The sequence below is a fragment of the Narcine bancroftii genome, chromosome 5 (assembly GCF_036971445.1).
Source record: "Narcine bancroftii isolate sNarBan1 chromosome 5, sNarBan1.hap1, whole genome shotgun sequence".
NCBI classification, from domain to species: Eukaryota; Metazoa; Chordata; class Chondrichthyes; order Torpediniformes; family Narcinidae; genus Narcine; species Narcine bancroftii.
Window position 1 is genome coordinate 135,600,023 of NC_091473.1, and position 19,746 is coordinate 135,619,768.

The 19,746-nt window shown below is 40.0% G+C and overlaps 1 protein-coding gene and 1 long non-coding RNA gene across 10 annotated transcripts in view; one reads left to right on the forward strand and one right to left on the reverse strand.

Annotated features, from left to right (window-relative positions):
* Window positions 1-17,921, reverse strand: part of LOC138763994 (uncharacterized) — a 29,751-nt gene extending 11,830 nt beyond the window's left edge. The window contains exon 1 of the long non-coding RNA XR_011357938.1: window positions 17,495-17,921. This is a non-coding gene — a long non-coding RNA (uncharacterized lncRNA). The remainder of the gene's footprint in view (window positions 1-17,494) is intronic.
* LOC138763993 (volume-regulated anion channel subunit LRRC8B-like) overlaps window positions 16,951-19,746 on the forward strand; it is a 33,691-nt gene continuing 30,895 nt past the window's right edge. For 7 of the 9 annotated variants that reach the window (XR_011357937.1, XR_011357936.1, XM_069939124.1 and 4 more), the window contains exons 1-2: window positions 16,951-17,297; window positions 19,402-19,499. The gene's annotated coding sequence lies outside the window, so the exon portion shown is untranslated. Of the gene's footprint in view, window positions 17,298-17,787; window positions 18,846-19,401; window positions 19,500-19,746 lie in introns of those variants that run through there. The other 2 variants (XM_069939125.1, XM_069939131.1) reach the window with 2 other exon arrangements.

The window sequence follows — 19,746 nt, forward strand, 5'->3', positions numbered from 1 at the left end:
GAAGCACGAAAATTTGCAGAACAATTACAAAAATAGACTGAGGGATGAATACGGGTAATGAGAGCAAAAATTATCACGATTGATATGTATGTGGGTAAAGACAAAAATAGACTGAGGGATGAAGACGGGTAAGGAGGGTAAAAATGACCACGATTGATATGTATGCGGGTAAAGAGGTATAAGAGTGAATAGAGACAATGGGCATATGTGAAAGTATCTGTAATTAGAGGAAAACATAGAGAGTATAGACAAGAATTAATAAGGGAAGGTAATGGAATAGAGAGAATAAGGAGGGAATTAAAAGAGTGACCTTTGTGACATATAAAAAGCGAAATCTTTTCTGGGGGGGGCTGGGTGGGGGAAAAGAGCGGTCACTGCAAAATCAGTTGACGCTTGCGAGTGGATTCGCAAATCCAAATGGAGAGGGGAGATGTGGTTGTCCGACAAGGGATAAAGGGCAACTCAGGAGGGGAAGGGGAGATTGGGGATAAAGAAGATAGAAATAGGAGAATAAGGAAAATGTTGGATGTTGTAGGAATGTTGTCTGGTAAAGAGTTGAAAATAAGAAAACAGAAATGGAAAACGAGGAAAGGTAATGATGGAAAAATGGAAAGAGAAGATAAACAAAATATAAAATAGCTACGCTGAACTATATGACTCTAAATATTAATGGAATACATAACCAAATTAAAAGGAAGAAACTACTAAATTTACTGAAAAAGGAAAAAATAGATATAGCATTTGTCCAAGAAACACACTTAACTGAATTGGAGCACAAGAAATTAAAGAGAGATTGGGTAGGACATGTAACAGCAGCATCGTATAATTCAAAAGCAAGAGGAGTGGCTATATTAATTAGCAAAAATGTGCCATTTAAAATAGAAGAGGAAATAATAGATCCAGCAGGGAGATATGTTATGATAAAATGTCAGATATATACAGAGCTTTGGAATCTACTTAATATATATTCACCTAACGAAGAAGATCAAAAGTTTATGCAAGATATCTTTTTGAAGGTAGCTAATACGCAAGGGAACATACTAATAGGAGGGGATTTCAATCTGAATTTGGATCCAAATATGGATAAAACGGGGAAAAAAATTAACAGGAAGAACAAAGTAACCAAATTTATAATTAAATCAATGCAAGAAATGAAACTTGTGGACATATGGAGGAAACAAAACCCAAAAGAAAAGGAATACTCACACTACTCGACTAGACATAAAACATACTCAAGGATAGACCTATTCCTGTTATCAGCCCACATTCAAGGGAGAGTTAGGAAAACGGAATATAAAGCTAGACTATTATCGGACCACTCACCCCTGTTATTGGCAATAGAGCTAGAGGACATCCCTCCAAGAATGTATAGATGGAGATTAAACCCCATGCTACTTAAAAGACAGGATTTTAGAGAATTTATTGAAAAACAATTAAAAATGTACTTTGAAGTAAATACGGAATCAGTGGAAGATAAGTTTATACTATGGGACGCAATGAAAGCATTCATTAGAGGGCAAATAATAAGTTATGCAACCAAGATGAAGAAGGACTATAATCAGGAAACAGAGCAGTTGGAAAGGGAAATAACAAACATAGAAAAAAAATTAGCAATAAAGGAAGATACAACCAAAAGAAGAGAATTGGCGGATAAAAAAATAAAATATGAAACATTACAAACATATAAGGTGGAGAAGAATATAATGAAGACAAAACAGAAATATGAACTAGGTGAAAAAACACACAAAATCTTAGCATGGCAGCTTAAGACAGAGCAAACTAAGAAAATGGTATTGGCAACAAGGAAAAAAGACAAACAAATTACATATAATCCAAAAGAAATTAAGGAAAACTTCAGAGAATTCTATGAACAATTATACCGAACCGAAAACGAAGGGAAAGAAGGGAAAATAGATGAATTTTTGACTAAAATTGAACTACCAAAACTACAAATAGAGGAACAAAATAAATTAACAGAACCATTTGGAACAGTAGAAATACAAGAGATAATAAAAAATTTACCAAATAATAAGACACCAGGAGAGGATGGACTCCCAATAGAATTCTACAAAACATTTAAAGACCTAATAATACCGCCCCTCCTGGATGTAATCAACCAGATTGATGAGACACAAAACTTACCAGATTCATGTAAAACAGCAATAATTACAGTGATACTAAAACAAGGGAAAGATCCACTCTCACCAGCGTCATATAGACCAATATCTCTGCTAAACACAGATTATAAGATAATAGCTAAACTATTAGCGAACAGATTAGCAGAACAGGTACCGAAAATGGTAAATTTAGACCAAACTGGATTTATCAAAAAAAGACGCACAACAGACAATATTTGTAAATTTATTAACTTAATTCATGCAGTAGAAGGAAATAAAGCACCGGCAGTAGCAGTTGCTTTAGACGCAGAGAAGGCCTTCGACAGAGTAGAATGGAATTACTTGTTCAAAGTATTGCAAAAATTCAGTTTACCGGAGAAGTATATTAATTGGATTAAAGCATTATATAAGGGACCGTTAGCGAAAGTGACAGTAAATGGACATGTATCAAAGCAATTTAACTTAAGCAGGTCAACGCGGCAGGGATGCCCACTATCACCATTATTGTTTGCGCTAGCTATAGAACCACTAGCAGAATCGATAAGAAGAGATAATAATATAAAAGGAATAAAAATAAAAGACAGGGAATATAAAATCAGTCTGTTTGCGGATGATGTGATAGTGTACTTAACAGAACCAGAACTATCAATAAAAGAACTATATAAGAAATTGAAGGAATATGGAGAAGTGTCGGGATACAAGATAAACGTAAATAAAAGTGAAGCAATGCCTATGAATAACGCGGATTTCTCAAAATTTAAGGAGGAATCCCCATTCAGATGGCAAACGCAGGCAATAAGATACCTAGGTGTGCAAATAAACAAAAATCTAGGCCAATTATATAAACTCAATTACAATCCACTAATGAAAAAAATTACAGGACGATTTAGAGCATTGGAAAGAGCTACCACTAACACTGATAGGAAGGATAAACTGTATTAAAATGAACATTTTTCCAAGGATACTATACTTATTTCAGGCATTGTCAATACAACTGACAGAAAAATTCTTCAAAGAGTTATAGAAAATAATAAGGAGATTTTTATGGAGAGGGGGGAAACCGAGGATAGCACTAGATAAATTAACAGAATGGTATAAACAAGGAGGCTTACAATTATAGAGCTGCACAATTAAGGTACCTATCAGATTTTTATCAAACAAGGGAAAAACCAGACTGGACGAGACTAGAATTAGATAAAATAGGGGAAAAGATACCTGAACACATATTATATAAATGGGACGAAAAATTGGTACAACATAGAACTTCTCCAGTATTACACCATCTCCTCAATATATGGAAGAAGATTCATGTAGAAAGAAATAAAATAAATTACCAAATACCAAAACTAATATTGACGCAAAATAAGCTACTCCCTTTTACAATAGACAACCTTGCCTTTAGAAAATGGGAAAAGAAAGGGATTAAAAGAATAGAAAATTGTTTTTCAGGAAGTAGATTCTTATCCTTTGAACAAATGAGAGATAAGTACAATATAACTGGAGATACAGCGCTGGCATATTACCAACTGAGATCCTACTTGAAAGATAAATTAGGAAGCAACTTGAGTTTACCAGAGGGAAGTAACCTTGAATATGTGATTACAGATACAATGTTAATCAAAAGATTTATAAAAAATATGTATATTAAACTGCAAGAAAAGGAGAATGAGGAAACAAATGGTAAAACTAAACAAAAATGGGAACAAGATTTAAATATAAAGATAAAAAAGGAAACATGGGAGAAGTTATGCTCTGGAACGATGAGAAATACAATAAATACGAGGCTGCGTATGATACAATATAATTGGTTACACAGACTATACATTACACCGCAAAAGTTAAATAAATGGGACCCAACAGTATCTGATAGATGTTTTCGATGTAAAAAAGAAAGGGGAACAACAATTCATGCAATCTGGACATGTGAGAGAGTAGAAAAATTTTGGGATGATCTCAATCAGATATTAAATAAAATAACAGAAAACAATATACCAAAGAATCCAGAGATCTTTCTCCTAAGTAACATAAAAAATAAAGAATTTGGAATTGACTTGGAAGATGCACAAAAAAGATTTGTCAAGATAGCCCTAGCCGTAGCAAAAAAATGTATTATGTCAACCTGGAAATTGGAAGATAATTTGAAAATACAACAATGGTATATAGAAATGAATAAATGTATTCCATTAGAAAAAATAACATATAGTTTAAGAAATAATATTGAAATATTCGAACAAGTATGGGAGCCTTACATTAAATACAATAGCGAAAACCTACCGGGAACAAACATTACCTAAGTTGATGGAAGGAGAAGAAAAGAAAAGAATGGACTCAGTAGAATTTCTGGTGTATTTTTGTTGAATGACAACATTGTCTAACTGAATTAATGCAACCTAGATTGTATACCTAAAATGGATGAGAGGGGGGGGTGGGGGGGTGGCTTGGTAGGAGGGAGGGGGGAGGGAGAAAAAGTCACTGTAAATGTGTGGAAAAGAAAAAGTGTATATCATGGCTATTGTGATTTATGGTGTGAAAAATAAAAAAGTTAAAAAAAAAGATACACTTTGAAATGGAATTCCACCATGAGGCCCAGGGAAAGCAGTTGTCAAATACGACACTCTGAAATTGACGTATTGGTCACAACCTGTCTTGCTCAAGAAGTTTTAATGAGTCCTTGTATCTACGAGATAAACCAGGATATCATAGCATCCTGCTCCATAATAATTAATCTTCTAAATTGTAGAATAGTATGCTCAGCTTTGATTTTGACTGACAAATGTTAGAGGGAGTGGGTGCATGATTAATTGTTTTTGGGGTATAAAAGTCTGTGGTCCTGCTGCTGAAGTTTAGACTCTCCGAGGGGTGGGAACACCCCTTGTCAAGAAGGAAGAACAGCCAGAGTCCGAGCAACGTCCCGGTCGGGGGAGGTGGAGAAGCTGCTACCAGCGCCCTGACAACCTACTACAAGTGTGCAGTTGTTGCCTCGCTTCGGCAGTTGGGACCAGTCCAAGCGTTGATAAGTATAGTTGGGAAGGGCTTGCATATTGTAGTGTGAAATCAGCTTTTGAATTAGTAATAAACATTTGTATAAACTGAACTGCTCTCGGTGTGTGTGTCTATTTTCTTTCGGTAGCTAAAACACTGTGACCAATCTAAAATGAACAAAATGAGAGGTATAAGTTTACCCAAGACAGACCCTTTACTGAGCAAGAAGTTTATGAACCACTTAATTGTTTGCACAATAATAAATCTCCTGAAGAAGATGGATTCCCAGTGGAATTTTATAAAGAATTTAAAGATTTAATAATTCCTTTATTTATGCAGGTAATAGAACAAGCTTTCAGGTTACACATTTTCCAGAAAATTTATTCCTAAAAAAGATAGAGTTCCATTAAAATCAGCTTCATATAGATCTATTTAATTTTTAAATGCTGATTATAAAATTGCGGCAAAGGTATTAGCAAATAGAATGAATGATTATCTACTGGAATTAATAAATATAGACCAAACAGGTTTTGTTAAAAATAGACAAACTTCTGAAAATATAGTAAGGATATAAAGTATAATTCATTTAACACAAAAGAAGAAGGATTTAATTGTTGCATTTATATTGGATGCAGAAAAAACTTTTGATAGACTAAAATGGGATTTTTTAATTTAAGGTTCTAGATAAACTTTTCTGAACTTACACACGCATTACATACATGTTTGCTTAGAATTAGAAGGGGGTTAAGTTAGGTTACTTAAGCCAATAGTGATAAAGCATGATTCTGTTTTCATGTTTAAAGATAATTAAAAGCATCTTTTGTTTAAGTAACCATTTGTCTTGGTGTATATCTATTGCTGCTGGGTTTGGGGCCATCTGGGCTCGTAACAGCTATTTATGAGAGAAATTAGGACCAGATATGGTATCAAAAGATCCTACAGATTTAGAACAGTTATTTGTTGATGGAATGGTCAAAAAGTTTATTTCAATAACATATATGATGTTACAAGAAAAAGCACCTAAATTAGGTTTACTTAAGCCAAGAGAAAGATGGGAACAAGATTTAAATATATCAATATCAATTGCACATTTGGCAAAATTTATGTAAAGAGGTTATGTCTAATACAATTAATGTAAGATATAGATTACTTCATTATAATTTTTTACATCAGTTATATATTACATCTCAGAAATTGAAGAGATAGAAATTGAACACATTGGATCAATGTTTTAGATGTGGTGAAGATATCAGAACTTTTATTCATTCCACATGGTCTTGTTCAAAAGTCAAAACCTTTTGGATTTCTATTAGTAAATTTTTACAACAGGTTACAGGTGTGGCTTTTCCATTGAACCCTGTGTTATTTTTGATGATAAAGTTTGAAAATATAACCCCTTAACTACATTTATCAGATTTTCATTTGAAATTTGTTAAATTAGCAAGGAAATGTATCGCTCTCACTTGGAAATCAGATGTTTCATTAACATTAGGAAAATGGCAAGCAGAGATTCAAAGTTGTATTCAATTAGAGAAAATTGCATATAATTTGAGAGGTAAATATTCTGTATTTTTTACAGATTTGGAGCCATTGTGCTCAAACATTGGGCTTTTAAATGATAAATAATTCCTTTGAATCCTCTGGACTGGAGAAGTTTTCCCTTAAAAATAAATAATGTTCCCTTGTGAAATGCTTTTGGGATCTTTAAGTGTTTTCTGAGGCAGTTCAATTCAATATATAATTATGTTCATTATGTTTTATAGTAATTTAGGGTTTTTTTAGTGGGGGTTGGAACGGAGGGTTCAGTCAGGGTTTTTTTTTCTCTTTTTTTCTTTTTTCTCCTTTTCTTTAAATAAATCAACAAGTGTTTAATTAAGGTTTATAATAATGCGGTCTTTGTTGTTTGTTATATATGTGTTGATATAAATAAAATATTCAAAACAAAAGAACATTTTGAAGCATTGACAGTCTGAGGAAAGCAATTTTGCTCCTTGAGTAAGATAAAGTAAAATGACTCAAGCTCTTGGCTAAATTTTCCCACAGGGCTTGTGACCCGAGCCCTCCATGGGATAATAGTGCAGGTCAAATATGCAGCATTGTGTGGTCTGGTAGCTGCAAAGCATCAGACTTGGACTTGAGACAGAGGATCATTAAAACAGCTAAGAGTGACACTGGGGTCTCCCTTTTCTCTATAGGTGACATTAACTGAGAGCACTGTCTAAATAGGGCTCAAGCAATTATAGAAGATCTTTCTCATCCAGCGAACAGTATCTCATCAACCCATGACCATCATAAAGGGGGTACAGAAAATCAGGACTGGGAAATAGCTTCTCCCCACAGGCTGTGAGACCAATGAACTGACCTGTAACCTTGACAATCATCTGAAATATTTATTTTGATTATTTATGTGATCTCTATGAACTGTGCATTGTGTGGCTTTTCCTATGTGCGCCATGGTCTGGAGATATGCTGTTTCATCCGGTTCTATACGTGCAATCAGACGATAATAAACTTGAACTTGAAACCTTTCCTCGCCACGGCAGCACCCCGGTCGCAGGGCTCGATGAAGGGTCCAGCAAAGGGGCAGAAGCTTTGACCGTTCACGACAAACCATCTGAGTGAGTAAGCTGTGATCCAGCCCCTTGTGAGAGCACAATGGATAACCGATGATCATTTCCATAATGCCGTGACAGAAGTCATTGTAATTATGTTAAAAGGTAGGTGGTTGAGAGCAAATGTCTTCGCGAGGGTTGAAGCAAAGGTGTGATAGTACAGATTCTATCACCGATGTGATTGGCTGAGAGTGTAGCCACACCTACTGGCAGGTCTTAAAGGATTGCTCCTAGTCAGACCAGGTCATTCTGGACTGGTCGACCTACTTGTGATATGCTCCAGTCTTTTAGTGAATAAAAGCCTTGGTTTGGATCAACAAGTCTTTGGTTCTTTCGACGCGCATTACAAAAGGCAAATCATTTCTTTGTAGAAGCTTGAAATTAGAATGTGGCACAAATCTTCAAAAGCATTACTTCAGTCTAAAGTCATTTTGCTATTTTAGGGCAAGGGCAAGTATTTGAGTTAATGTCACCCACATAGATTAAGGATTTAGTAGTGATTACTCCACTGCCTTCGAGGGCCACCATTGTTCTCTGCAATTGCGGGAACATCACGTTGTTGTTTTGAAGACTGCAGGTGTGATACTGGTAATATTCCTATCATTGCAGCTTCTATTTTTAATCTATTAGTCATCAATGACCTTACATTGGAAAATAGCCTTTTTCACTTCTTCTGCAGTTTTTTCTGCTCACTGGTAAGCAAATCAGAAAATTAATGCATTCCATTAAAACAGTGGCTAAAACAGGAAAACCAAGGACCAGCGATTTCCTCCTTGCCCTCACTTGTGCAGAGGAGGGCACTGACAAATAAAATGGTTGTGACACACACATAGATGGTTTGCCGTTTTAATCCCAATTTGCAAAGTTAGGTCTTCCTTGGTATTTCTTTCTTCTTTGGCTTGGCTTCGCGGACGAAGATTTATGGAGGGGTATGTCCATGTCTGCTGCAGGCTCGTTGGTGACTGACCAGTCCAATGCGGGACAGGCAGGCGCGGTTGCAAGGGAAAATTGGTTGGTTGGGGTTGGGTGTTGGGTTTTTCCTCCTTTGTCTTTTGTCAGTGAGGTGGGCTCTGCGGTCTTCTTCAAAGGAGGTTGCTGCCCGCCGAACTGTGAGGCACCAAGATGCATGGTTGGAGGTGATATCAGCCCAAAGGCAGTGGTCAATGTGGCAGGCACTAAGAGATTTCTTTAAGCAGTCCTTGTACCTCTTCTTTGGTACACCTCTGTCTCGGTGGCCAGTGGAGAGCTCGCCATATAACACGATCTTGGGAAGGCGATGGTCCTCCATTCTGGAGGCGTGACCCACCCAGTGCAGTTGGGTCTTCAGCAGCATGGATTCGATGCTTGTGGACTCTGCCAGGTTGAGTACTTCGATGTTGGTGATGAAGTCATTCCAATGAATGTTGAGGATGGGGCAGAGACAGCGCTGATGGAAGCGTTCTAGGAGCCGTAGGTGATGCCGGTAGAGGACCCATGATTCGGAGCCAAACAGGAGCGTGGGTATGACAACGGCTCTGTACACGCTGATCTTTGTGTGTTTCTTCAGGAGGTTGTTTTTCCAGACTCTTTTGTGTAGTCTTCCAAAGGCACTATTTGCCTTGGCGAGTCTGTTGTCTAACCCTTTGTCGATTCTTGCATCAGATGAAATGGTGCAGCCGAGGTAGGTAAACTGGTTGACCGTTTTGAGTTCAGTGTGCCCGATGGAGATGTGGGGGGGCTGGTGTTCATGGTGGGGAGTTGGCTGATGGAGGACCTCAGTTTTCTTCAGGCTGACTTCCAGGCCAAACATTTTGGCAGTTTCCGCAAAACAGGACGTCATGCCCACCCAGCGCAGTTGGGTCACTCCGATATAAAACCTACGACCCAAGGACCTCGCTGCCACATCCCAGCTTGCTTGGCCATGGCACACGAACCTTGGTATTTAACCTTTACTTATCTCACTGGACTCACATTTCCATATTATATACTCAGCTGTGACTAGCTGGGGGTGGTGACTGGAGCGTAAAATTAAGCACAGCCTGATGTGTGGTGGAAAATATGCTGCATCACGGTTTGGTATGGGGGATGGGGAGCACCTATACCTCTGTGGAAAGCCCTGCAAAAGGTAGTGGACACAGCCCAGGACACCACAGGCAAAACTGTCCACACCATCGAGGAAATCTACTTGGAACTCTGGTGTCGGAGAGTGTGGTATATATTTATCTGTTTGGGCACACCCATTGGCCGACTGTACCTGTGTGGCAATACAAAGTATCCTGGCTTGTATAAAGTACTCAGTAGGTCAGATGGATTTAAGACAATCATCTGCCACATTTGTCTTCATTTTAATCCCTGGATCTCTTCATCAGGGAAAGGGAGGTCAACAGCAAAACCTCATGCATTTTGAGTAGGCATCTAAATTTCCTGTCTTCTATCCTTTTCTTTTGCCTCCCAAATAAATAAATCTGGGCGTCTAATCGGGCCTTGTGTCACATGATCGCAAAAGACCTTTTCATGCACTAATTTGTTTTTTTTTTGTAATTTATTGTTGCAAAAGTGCTTTATGTGAATGTTTGCCCTGTGACGCTGCTGTAAAAAACACTGAATTTCTTGACTTGTTCATGACAATAAATTCTGAATCTGATTCTGACCCCGTCTCGCAGTGGCAACATAGATCTGCGGGAGTCTCTGTTGGGAAGAGGGACATAGATGGGGCCAGCAGTTGTGTCTGAAGACCAAGCCACACAATTAGCATCATCGTTTAGTCTGAATTGTACTTGAACGTAGGTCAGTATGTAAAAGAGGACCACTGGTGGTTTGGCTCACTCGGAATGTAGTTTGAAAACATTTAACACAATATAATTACTCCATAGGGCTATCTCACTGAGAATTACAATAGGAAAGAATGGGCGATTCATTTGTGTTAGCCACTCAAATTATAAATCATAATTTATAATTCAAGTTCATGAACCCAAGCCTTCAACCAAGTTATGGAGACATGCAGCAGAATAGGCCTTCAACCCATTTCATACATGCTGGCCAAATGACCATTCTGGGCTTGTCCCATTTGCCTGCATTTGGTCCATATCCTTTTAAACCTCTTCCTCTGCATGTGGGGTGGCACAATTGGCATAACGGTTAGCGCAAGGCTGTTTCAGCACCAGCGATTGGGACCGGGGTTCAAATACCGCGCTGTCTGTAAGGGGTTTGTACATTCTCCACGTGTCCGTGTCGCTTTTCCCCTGGCGCTCCGGTTTCTTCCTATCTTTCAAAACGGTGTAGTTTAATTGACTGTAATTGGGCGGTATGGGCTCATGAGCCGAAATGGCCTGTTACCATGCTGTATGTCCAAATTTAAAGTAAAATATCTATCTGTCCGAATATTGTTTGAACGTTGAAATTGTTCCTATGGCACCTTCATCCATATTTGGACGACCTTCTGCATGAAAATGTTGCCCCATGTCCCTCTTAAATCTCTCCCCTCTCACCTTAAACCTTTGCCCTCCAGATCAAGAATAATCAGACGTGATAGAGCGGGGTGGGGGGGGGGAGGGGAAGGGTAGGGTGGTGGGGGGTGGCTGAGAGGGGGAGGAGTGGCATTGCTCAACATGGAAAAGTTATGCTCAGACAGGACAATCCAAAGGGCACATCTACTGAGGCTATGTGGGTGGAGCTGGGGAACGGGAAAGGTATGACCACTCTCATGGGGTTGTATTATAGACCGCCCAATAATCAATGAAAATTGGAGGAGCAAGTCTATAGAGAGATAGTAGGCAGCTGCAGGAAACATTGGGTTGTGATAGGAGGGGATTTTTAATATTGACTGGGACTCTCATTCTGTAAAAGGGCTGATGGCTTGGAGCTTGTCAATTGTGTTCAGGAAAGTTTTTAAAATCAATATATAGAAGCACCAACTGGAGGGAATGCAATACTGGATCTCATATTAAGGAACAAGATGGGACAGGTGACAGAGTAGGTGTTGGGGAACATTTGGGTTCAGTGATCATAATGTCATTAGTTTCAAGATAATTGTGGAGAAGGATAGGTCTGGGCCTTGAGTTAAGATTCTAAATTGGAGAAAGGCCAATTTTGAGGAAACGAGAAAGGATCTAGAATGAGTCGAATGGGATAAGTTGTTTTCGGGGAAGAATGTGTGAGGTAAGTGGAAGACCTTCAAAGGTGAAATTATGAGAGTACCATGATCCTTCCAGGATTAAAGGCAAAGTTACCAGGCACAGGGAACCTTGGTTTTCGAGGGATATTGGGGATCTGGTTCAGAAGAAGGGAAAGTGGTGTAATAGTAGCAGTTGTAAGCAAACATGGAGCAAATTAGGTACTTGAGGAGTATAAAAAATGCAAGAAAAAAATCTCAAGAAAGAAATCAGGAAGGCTGAAAGAAGACGTGAAGTTTGCTTTGGCAGACAATGTGAAGGAAAAGCCAAAGGATTTCTAAAGGTATATTAGGAGCAAAAGGATATTAAGGGGAAAAAATTGGCCCCCTTAATGATCAGAGTGGTCGGCTTTGTATGAAGCCAGAAGAGATGAGGGAGATCTTAAATGGTTTTTTTTGCATCAGTATTTACTCAGGAAACTGGCACAGAATCTAACAAAGTAAGGTAAACAATCAGTGAGATAATGGAACTCATACAGATTAAAGAAATGGAGGAGGTGCTTGCTGTCTTAAAGCAAATAAGGGTGGATAAATCCCAAGGGCCACATAAGATATTCCCACTGAGCTTGAGAGAGACCAGTGGAGAAATTGCAGGGGCTCTGGCAGAAATGTTTAAAATGGCCCTAGCCACAGGTGTGGTGCTGAAGAATTGGAGGGTTGCTCATGTTGTTCTGCTTTTTAAAACAGGCTCCAAAACTAACCCTGGAAATTATAGGCCTGTGAACTTGACATTAGTAGTAGGTAAATTATTGGAAGGTGTTCTATGAGATCGGATATACAGGAATTTGAATAGCCAGGGAGTGATTAGGGATGGTCAACATGGCTTTGTGCATAGTAGGTCATGTTTAACCAATCTTCTAGAGTTTTTCAAGGAGGTTACCAGAAATGTTGATGAAGGAAAGGCTGTGAATGTTGTCTACATGGATTTTAGTAAGGCCTTTGACAAGGTCCCACATGGGAGGTTAGTCAGGAAGTTTCAGATGCTTGGAATTCATGGTGGAGTAGTCAACTGGATTCAACATTGGTGATATGGGAGAAGCCAGACAGAGGCTGTGGATGGTTGCTTCTCATAATGGAGGCCTGTGACTAGTGGGGTGCATCAGGGATCAGTGCTGGGACCATTGTTGTTTGTCATGTATATCAATGATCTGGGTAATAATGTGGTAAATTGGATTAGCAAGTTTGCAGATGACACTAAGATTGGAGGTGTTGGGGAAAGCGAAGAAGGCTTTCAAAGCTTGCAGAAGGATCTGGATCAGTTGGAAAAGTGGACTGAAAAATGGCCGATGGAATTAAGTGCAGACAAGTGTGAGGTATGCACAGTGAATAGTCGGGCACTGAGGTGTGCGGTAGAACAGAGGGATCTGGGAATACAGATACATAATTTCATGAAAGTGGAATCAAAGTTTGATAGGATTATAAAGAGAATTTTTGACATATTGGCCTTCGTCATCAAAGTATAGGAGTTGGGATGTTTTGGTTAACTTGGAGTATTGTGTGCAGTTTTGGTCACCTAACTACAAGGAAGATATCAATTCAATTGAAACAGTGCAGAGAAGATTTGCAAGGATGTCACTGGGACATTAGGAACTGAGTTACAGGGAAAGGTTAAACAGGTTAGGAGTTTATTCCCTGGAGCACAGAATAATGAGGGGAAATTTGATAGAAGTATTTAAAATTATGAGGGGGACAGACAGAGTAAATGTAGGTCAACTTTTTCCACTGAAGGGAGGTGAGATATAAACCAGAGGACATGGGTTAAGGGTGAAAGGGGATAAGTTTAGGGGAAACATGTGGGGGAACCTCAACACAGAGAGTGGTGGGAGTGTGGAACGAGTTGCCAGCAGAAGTGGTGAATGTGGGCTCAATTTTAATGGGTAAAGTGATACGAGGGGTATGGAGGGCTATGGACTGGGTGCAGGTCAGTGGGTTTAGGGAGAAAAATAGTTTGGCACAGACTTAAAGAGATATGAGGGGCCTGTTTCAGTGCTGCAGCTTTCTATCATTCTGTGGTTCTGGAATTTTCTCCCTGAGCCTCTCTGCCCTGTCGCCTCTCATCGGGGATCACTCCAGGCCCATTATTTCCCTCTGTCCCATCTGAACGCCCTCACCCCCTTCTTGGTCTCCTCTCCCACCCCTTCCTCCAACCTCTCCCACCTTCATTTGACCAGAATCCTATCACCCCTTGGACCTGCCCCAGCCATACCCCTTTTTTTCTGCCTACCTTCTCCCATTTCCATTTTAGTCTCAACAAGGGGTCCTGGCTTGAAATGCTGACTGATCATTTCTCGCCATGGACGCTGCGTCTCCTCAGCTTCTCTTTGTTCACTTCCAGTATCTATGGTTCTTCTCTTTTTCTTCTCTAATCCTCATTGCCTTGATAAAGGATTTGGTTTTGTGCTCTAATATTTCCTCATATAGCTCTGGGTCAAGTTCTAATTTTAATTTTTAATTTAGATACACACATTAATAAGCCCTTTCAACCCACCAGCCTGCACTGCCCAAATATCACCCATTTGAGGGTGGGAGGAAACCAGAGCACCTGAAGGAAACCCCTGCGGCCATGGGAAGAATTTATAAATTCCTCACATACAGCAGGAGGTTTGAATGTGGGTGAAATTAAATTTTTTAAATGAAATTTATAGCACAATAACGGGCCACTTTGGCCCACGAGTGCGTTCCTGCTCATTTACACCCAATTAAACGACCCCCCCCCGGTATGTTTCAAACGGTGGGAGGAGCCCCCGTGGAAAACCCACGCAAACATGGGAAGAATTTGCAAACTCCTTATAGACAATGTGGGATTCGAACCCTGGTCCTGATCGCTGGCGCTGTAGGGGCACTACACTAGTTGCACCGGCTATTTATTTGCTATTGCCTCTTGAAGCCATTGGGCTCCAGCACCCTGTAAAAGACCACGTTGTGTTCTTTACTCTGATGTTACTGAACTTTGCTCCAACATAACGACTAGACAATTAATTGTGCTGTTTACTTTGGTGTTCTGTATTGTGCGATTATTTCTATTGTATAGCGTTGCACTCAATTCAGCAAGGTTTTTGCCAGATAATGAAAGGAAGTCCTGTCGGAAGCCTTGCTGCTTGCATCAGTCGTAGATGACACGCACAGTCTGGCCCAAAGTATAATGCTGATGCACAAAAATAATACCGATTTGAATGACAATTCCCAGTGCAGGAAGCACTTCCAGTACAAACTTCTGCCCAGCCAAGATATAGATAACAAACCCTTGGGTTTGCCTTCAATAACATGGGTGGATCGTGGAGACTGTGAAGCACAGGCCGTCGGCCACATTGAGCATGGATTTTAAAAGCTATCTAAAAATATTTCAAAAGAAAACTTTTAAAAGTCTTCTCAGTGATGGCAGGACTTATGAGGGGGGGGAGAGACCATTCGGCCTGTTGTGCTCTTGCCGGTTAATAACAAGTTCATTAGTTTTGCCTTCTATAATAACAGAGGTTGCCCTTTCTAAACAACCAAAGAACATGACTTTCACCGACAAAAGGGTGAAAACAGGTTCAATGCAAATAAGGCAGGGTGAAAATTGGAGCATGGTGAACCTTATTGTATGTGCAAAGTAGTGGTGTCTATACTCTGTTGGCGAGATTTATTATCAGACTCTTACCATCGTACAAGTTGTTCTCTCACCCTCTGTAACTGGGCCATTCTCTTTGACACTATTGCCTACATTTTGGTTTCATTTGAATGCTATGATTTTATGATTTTATTTACCACCTTCTGTATAATGCCAAGGTTGCCTTGCCTGGATAGCACACAAAAGCAACGTTTTTTCACTTTATGGCGGCACATGTAAACATTAAACAAGACAATAAGTATAGAAATGGCTGGTACTTTGAAATTCAAGACCATCAGTTATCAACTTCAACGATGCTGTAGGCACTTGTACACCTGGAGAAAATCACTTTGATGAGATACTTGCCTGAGATGTCTGAAGAATGGCTTAATTCTGAGCGAGCAATGAGAAGCTGCAGGGACTCAGCAGCTCAGAATTAGAATCAGAATTTATTGTCGTGAACATGCCACAAAATTGGTTGCTTAGTGGCAACATCACAGTGCAAGCAGAGCGAAGAGGGCATGGCCTGGTTAGTGGGGGTCTTTGAGGAGAGAGCCTGCTTTCTTCAGACTCCGACTCCTGTTGATATCTTCGATGGAGTGAAGACTGGTGCCCTGATGTCACAGGCTGAGTTAACAACCCTCTGGAGTTTTTTTCTTGTCCTGAACATTGGCACCTCCATATCGGCCAGCGATGCAACCAGTCAGAATGCTCTGCACAGTGCATTTTCAGTGACATACCAAATCTCCTCAAACTCCTCACACAGGATAGCTGCTGCCGAGCCATCTTCATGATTGCCTCAACATGAGGTTGCAGGACAGATGCTTGGAGATGTTGACACCTGAGAATTTTAAGTCAGGCAGCATCCATAGGTAGAAATGGTCAGTCGGCATTTCAGATCAGAACTTTTTATCAGTCCTGATAAAAAAGCCCAACCCAAAATGTTGATTGATCACTTCCATTTATGGATTCTTCCTGAGCCTTTGAGTCCCTCCACCTTCTCATTGTTTGCTTGAGGTTCCAGCATCTGCAGTTTTTTTGTGTTTCTCTAATGGTTTAATCCTTTATTAAAACCCTTGGTGTTTGGTCGGGGATATGTCCAGATCCAATTTTTAACCTCTGCTTTGTCTGTATTCTCTGGAATTTTCACCTCTAAATTAATCCCTACATTCATACAGCTCTGAGAAGCTCCTCAGATCTGCTCCAATACTGATGACCCATAAGTATTATTCCGCTGAAGTAATGTTAAAGTTGTGTGCATTGGAAAATCATGAAAATGAACCAAGGGTAAATTTCTTTTCTCCGATTCACTTTTTTTACACAACTTGGGAAACCGCTGAGAAATGGGAACCAATTTATAAAAAAACAGAGACATCCTAAAACTGTTCCTGTCACACAAACAGAAGGCAATTGTGGTTTTTAAGTTGATGGATCTTGTCGCTATGTTTAGTTTCACTGGATACTGATCATGAGTGAGGTCACAATGTAACCGACATCACATCAGTACAATGAAGCTCCACAATTCTAATGTCTCATAAAACTAATTTTAAGGACGTGGGAGTTAAGAGAAAAGGCAAAAGTTCATTTGAAACCTTTATACCAAACCATCAGCTGAAAGGCATGTGATAAAATGTTGAAAGAAGTTGGCCTTTATTCTTGTTTTTAGCCACAATCTGATGAGATTATTGGAGAGCTGTTTTCATACATCAAACCACCATTTATTAAAAAAGGCCCTGTGAACCACCATGGCAGTGGTTGTCACTCAGTGGCTTGCACAAAACCAAGTCACATAGAGAGGTTTCCCTGATCTCCTGACCTTGATGCTGTTGTAGCCGACTACTCCCAAGGTAAGTCCACAAATTCTACATTTGACGAGTCCTCCAACGCTAACTCTCCGATTTTTTTTTTATATATATAAAACCACCCCACCAATGGTGACCATGCCTTCAGCTGCCTTGTCTCAACGCGATCTGGAATTCCTTCACTAAAACCCTCAGCCTGTCCCCCTTTTCTCTCCTTTTACGAGCTGTTGTTTAACATCTACCTCTCTGACTTGGAGAGTGATCCAAATGCCTCCATCTGTAGGTGTGCGTTAAAAGTCTTCTCTGATAACACTCCCGTGAACTCGTTTGGAATATTTAGCTCCGTTAAAGGCGCTGTTGTAAATACAAACTGTTGTTGATACGTTGCCAGTCGAATCATAATGGAACCACAAATTATGTTTGTATTAGAAATGTAACCTGAGCCAGCAGCATGATTATTCACAAGGCTGACAGTTGGTTATTGTGAGGTCATGTCAAAGCCACCAAGAAATCTATTTCCTCAATTATTTTCCGGTGTGGAATTTTAGATGATGTGACAGAGATTGTGTCTTCATCAATGACCTCCACAGGCCAAGCCTTTTATCAGCCAGTGGTGAATCCACAGTTGGCACCAAGAAGGGACATTCACGGGTATAGCCCCTCCTTGCGAGGTGCTGTGCCCATATATGCTCGCGGCCATCGCTTGTGTCAGACTCACCTCCCCCTCCCCCCATGTCACTAGCGTGCATCAAGCTTGACGCTTGACACATGCTATGACTCTCCACACAATAGAAGCAGCCCTTTCAGCTGCTACATCAAAGGGACAGAGGAGGATTATGTCCGCTCGGCAGTAGGCCTCCACCAGCACCCTATCCCCCGATTGCTGGACTATGCCCCACCCATTTACCCTAATGCCGTCCTCTAACACTCAATCTGGCGCCGACCCTAGTTTCCCAGAAAAGTGCCCACAAAGCTCATGGATCTCCCGAGCCCAAACTTCCCTTTCCAATGTTGGATGACAGTGGTCATTGTTTCTCAGAGATTTAATATAGAAATATTCAAGGGATCGTTCTATCCTAGTCATCTTCTCATCTGTCGTGAGAAGAGACACATGTTTGAGAACTTGAACCCTGAGATTCATGGATAGTTTCTTTTCTTTTATCAGAGGAATGGATCTCACAGGAGCTAAAGATAATGTCCTTGAGATGTCCTTTTGCCTAGTTCCTACATTATGATTTTAGACCATTTCACTACTGTAACTTACTCCCTACCTTGATGCCTGTTTATTGTTTATTTATTATAACATGATCAGCTGTGTGAATTGGATGGTCTGATAGCACACAGCACAGAGCATTTTTTTTTACTATGTTCTAGTGCACATGACCATAACATAATTTCCATTTGATTGATATTTAACTTGCTTGCTGCCTGTGAAAGTACATCAATGAAGTGAACTCTTCAAATGGGCGCCTCGATTAGTGCAACACTCTATTACAGTGCCGCGACCCGGATTCATATCTGCCGCTGTCTGTAAGGAGTTCGCATACTCCTTCAGGTGTTCTGGTTTCCTCTCATGGTCCAAAGACTTATGGGGTCAGTAGATTAACTGGTCATAGGGGTCTAATTGGGCGGTGTGGGCTTGTGGGCTGGAAGGGTCTGTTACTGTGCTCTATCTCTAAATTTAACACTTTAAAGTAAAACTACAGATTTAAAACAAAACATAATTAAACAAAAACTTAGATTGAAATAATCAAATTATGTTAAGACATGTCAAGAATATCATAAACAAAGATAAGGATAAAGAACATAAGATATGGTTGCAGGAGTTGGCCATCCGGCCCGTTGAGCCTGCTCTGCATTCAATATGATTGGCTCATCTCCACCTACCTGCCTTTTCCCCATATCCCTCAATTCCTTTACGACATAGAAAGCTATCCTACCCAGACTTAAATATATTTACTGAGGTCAACTCCTCTGCTTCCTTGGGCAGCAAATTCCAAAGATTCGCCACCCTTTGTGAAAAGAAGTTCCTCCTCATCTCTGTCCTAAATCTACTACCTTGAATTCTGAGGCTATGCCCCTGAGTTCTGGTCTGGTCTCCCCTATCAATGGAAACAATATACCCACTTCTTTCTTATCTTAAATCTAGACTTCGGAAAGGGGCAAGTGCGAAAGTGGAGGAAGGAAAATTATATCCTTGTTACGCAGGAGCGAGCTGGGAAGTTGATTGAGAGCAGCCGTTATTGGGTAAGTCCACATGAAGGTCATTTACAGAGCAGCTGATCAAAATTCAGCGCCACCATATTCCAGCGAGGAAGAAAGACAAGGGCGATAAGGTTTAGGAACCTTGATGAGAGATGTGGTAATTTAGTCAAAAAGAAAAAAGGAGCATATGTTAGGTTTAGGAAGCTGCCATCAGACAGGGGCCTGAAGGGATCTAAAGAAATCAGGAAAAGACTCAAAAGGGGAATCAGGGGAACTAAAATGAGCCATG